The sequence below is a fragment of the Phaethon lepturus genome, unplaced genomic scaffold, assembly GCF_000687285.1.
Source record: "Phaethon lepturus isolate BGI_N335 unplaced genomic scaffold, ASM68728v1 scaffold21343, whole genome shotgun sequence".
NCBI classification, from domain to species: domain Eukaryota; kingdom Metazoa; phylum Chordata; class Aves; order Phaethontiformes; family Phaethontidae; genus Phaethon; species Phaethon lepturus.
The window spans coordinates 42,506-47,022 of record NW_010530036.1 but is presented as its reverse complement, the minus strand read 5'-3'; positions in this window follow the sequence as shown (position 1 = coordinate 47,022).

The following is a 4,517-nucleotide window of genomic DNA, read 5'->3' as shown; positions in this document are numbered from 1 at the left end:
ATTTGGGCTGCTGAATCACCTCCGATAACACTGAATCCCATTGTCAGACGTGGTGTGAAGTCAAGGTCAAATTCCCATAATGTGCTGGCTAATAATGGAGGATCCTGTGCCTAGTCTTCAGTATTCTTACCTCTCTGCCTGTCATCCCAGCAAGAACATTGTTAATGAACCATTTGGCTACTGCTGGCTACTTGATTCTATGCATCAAAGTCCTATGGCACGTGAAAGGCCCACAGGAAGAGCTGTTCTTACTGCAACTTCTCCACTTATGGATATTAAAACTTAGACAATCCACTGTCCTTCTGTTACCCTCCAGGTTTTCACCAGTTTGAGGCACCATTTTGACCCAAAATCATATCACTTAAGGACCTATGGTTTGTTTTCTTTTTTTTCCACTGGCAGCAATGATCTTTGAAAAAAGAGGTGAGAGAGGCAAGATTACAATACACATTATACAAGGCATAGCCTCTGATTATTCTTTAACTAGGGATATATTAAGATAAAAGAGAAATTGTATGAAAGCATGAAGAACAAAGCCGAAGTATTCACATTTGGTAGGAGTTGGGTGGAAGGCAGGCCATCCATCAGTAAAGCCCATTAGATGTTTATAAGCCTGCCTAGAATTTTGAAGAACACAGTGTGTTAGATAATAGACCAGCGTACAGGTCCACACTGGCATCCACAGTGTAACGTTCCTTCAGAGAGAATTACTGTTTGATTTCTAATTTGAAGTTTGACTCCTCCTTAGATCTATCAAAAGCTTCTGACTTGCTTTTTTAAATGCAAACAACCAGCAGTACATCTTTTAGGATTTGCATGCTCTATTAACAAAAAGTCTACCCTACTATTCCTTTTTGATCTATGTTCTTACGAAAACGACATAATTGGCAATTCTCAAAGTTCATGGTATTTTAAAAGAGAATAAAAATATGAGAACAGTCTTTTAAATGCTGAAAATTACAATTTTAATGATAAAGTTATTTGTTTCTTCATATTTTAGCTTTTTTTTTTCCAATTCAAAATATAGTAGATTTACACCAGCAGTGTATTAACAGCTTTGGTAAATACAAACATTATAGTCGGCTTTAACATACAATCAGCAGTAAGCTTTGAATGCTCCGTATTCTCTGTTCTTATCATAGCAATGCTGCAATTCAAATAGACTTTAATACAGCATCTCAGATACTTTCCATCATACATACAGTTTGAAACAACAGAAAAATGGTGTGAAGACATGAGGTTATGCTGAAAGATCAGTGCTTATAAAGATTTCTACTTTAATTTAGTGTGTTTCTTTCCGACATGGGTGGGAATGAAATTTTTTTGCAGAAGGGATAAATACAATCAGTGAAATTCTTGTCCCGCTGAATTCAGTGGGATCTTATCACACCACTCAGGGAACAGACGTGTGGAATAAAGATTCCTTATTTCCAGTCACCGACAATATTACCTTGAATCAGAGAAGGACCTCTACTACTACAAATGTTTCATTTCTTTGTAATATGGTTGGAATTTTTACTCACCATATATGTTTTTCTTTGATATTGTTAGCTTCTTCTATTAACTACCTGAATTTCCAGACATCAGATGTGTATTCATTGCTTGTTCAAGGCTGCTTTAGTTTTCTGTCTTATATTAACTGCTGCTATGAAGCTTCTGCATTTTCTAAATACACAAAGTTTTCTTATGTGAAAAACTGAAAGATTTTAGAAAATGCAGTAAACAGCTCAATACATTTAACGTGAGTACTCTTTTGGTGTGTATTTACCCACATTTTTTGATTACTGGCACATGCAAGGAATTCAAACACCTCATACAATTCAAAGAGATCTGTTGTCAAGCAGTTACCTTCAGCAAATACACTTTGATTTCTCCAAATGGCAGTATCTACTTTGTTTGCTGAAAAACTGCTCCCCATTTCTATTGTCATCTAGTTACGCTTCTCCCCCTCTGTAACTTTTTACTGCTTTACATTTTATCTCAGAGTTTCCTGTATTCTGTGAGGAATCCTCGCAGGCTGCAGCTACTGGAGCCGTTCTACTTATCCTGCAGCTACAAGTGTTTCAGCACCTTGTCTGGATTCCTTCTGAAAAGGGAACAATCTTTTTTATTTTCCTGTCTCGGTGTTCCCTTGTGGGAACTGGATCCCTAGATTTGATTTAAGAGACAAATCAATGTTGGTGTTCTGAAGAATCCTATGGTACTATTTTTAATAGCCCCCTAAAGAGATTTGGTCCTGTTGTTCTAAAAAGAAAAAAAAAAATATATAATTATCTTGGTTAGTGGCTGATTAAATACTCCTTGGACTGCATTAATGTGCAGTGGCACACTGGAGCTCAGGAAAACCTGGGATGATAGAGGCCAAGCCTCAGAAAAAATGCTTACTAGGTCCAGTAATGGGTGGCCAGATACACATTTGGGACTGACAGCTTTTGGACAGAATTAACTCTGCTGATCTCTAATGCTGCTACAGGGGCTGAAACTGGCAAGTAGTCATTTTTGTGCAGGGGAGGACTGCACAGGTATCCTCCAAAAATTAGAAGAAATTGAGTTCCAGGTGTTAAGGCAGAATGGTAGAATGTTGAATACATGATGCCTGTTTTCAAAGCTTGACAAGAAGAGATGGTTTAAAATGCAATTAGTTTCTTTTTGCAAACAGTGATTTTTTTCTTCAGGGGAAAATTTGAAAGCTCCATGGGCCACTCTGAAAGCTCACCAATGTAATCAGATATATTATGTTTAACTTTTGTCATTTCCACATAGCTTTAAAAAATGTCTTGTGTTCCTACAAGCTCATATTTATCCTCTCTCTTCCAACTCCAGCAAATATTGGTCATTTTGATGCACAGCTTTCTTGTACATCATTGAAAATGAATTATGCTTCTACACATGGGCCTGTGGCTTTCTGTACAAAGTGGGATTCAACAAGTTTTCACAGGGCATTAAGTCATCAGGACAAAACTGAATTGCTTGAGGGATTGTCATTCTGCTCCCTTGTTCAGTGAACACTAGAGATTTAGCACTAAATTTGACTAATTAGAGAGTTTTCAGTACTATTTTTAGACTTGTCTTCTGTGGAAACATGATCTTTGTTGGCATATGTGATCTCTCTGTAAATCAGTCTTAGGTCAGGTTGGTCAGGTTTGATCAAGTTTGACACAGGATTGGAAGTCCAAAGCTAAAACCTTTGTGAAAATTGGTTCTTGGCTAGCAGAGAGGGACAGAGTATTTCCACTGATAAGAATAAAAAAGCACATAAGTAAATGGATGATCCTTTGCCATAGAGAAGGAAGTGGGGATCCAGATGGGACCCTGGGGGAATACAAGCGAGAATGGCAGTCACAGCTGGCGAGACGGCGCACCAGAGAGCTGCAGGACAACAGGCCACGGCAGTGGAGGGACCTGGGATAAAAGTATGTGAGGAAAAAAGAAACCGTTTCCTTAATTTTCCTATTCAGGAAGCAAATTGTAAAAATAATTTAATCATCAATGATGAAAAGCTATGGCTGCCAACCGAGACATCTCAGCACTGTACATAATGTTTGGTTTAGCACAGCATGTTGCTTGCAGAAGGATGTTTTGCTAATTAGTCCTAAAAGTTATAGGAAGTTTGTAATGCACTATTTTTACAATTAAATTGAATGACTCAAGATAGTAGGGTTATTGTATGAGTAAAAAATAACAGGCTCAGGCTGTTCGAGTCTGCCAGTCATCAGATGTCATGAGCTTTCTTCATTACAAAGCAAAATTTGTCCTGGAAGAAAACAAACAAACAAACAGAAAATCTGCACAAACCATCTCTTCTCTCTGTTCAGCATGCTTGAGTCATTTCTAAATACACAAAGCCCTGGAACCCAAAAGGACACTGTAAAAAAAAATAAACTAAGAGAAACCATAGCTTTTGCCAGAGTCACTGCTCTGCAAATATTCAAAGTGGCTCATTACTAATAGGGAAGCTGTTGCTGTACGCCTGGACTGTCAGCCTAGATGAATAGGGAAAATGGAATAAAGAGATTTAATTAAGCTATTAAGAAAGGATATAGTCAAAGACCAGTAGTTTCATTCAGTTCAGATTTAGGGGAACCAATGACACAAAGTCTGGTGCTGACTGAGCTGGTAAGAATTGGCTGACCTCCAGTGAACTCATGTACCAACACAAAACCTGGCCTCTGTAGTTCTAATGTGGATAGTTAGTCTGTCTCAGTCCATCTCATAATTAAAAAAACTCACACACACCCCAAAAGAAACACTAATTCAGGTTCTCCTGTGTATCAGGTATGACACAGTTGTCTAATTATAATCAGCAGGCACAAGTTGCAAAACACAAAATTTCATGACTGGGGAAGGGAAGCAGGAATTTATTCCCCATGTCCCTCACACACTCCTCTAAAGTAAATTTTCTTTATCAGCCAAACTTGTATTACATGGTTCTGAGTATATGAAAGGGAACAAAAGGCTGATAGTCCTCTGCTTGCACTGGAGGAAAGTTTTTTGGTGTTCCCATGCCTTGTGTGGGA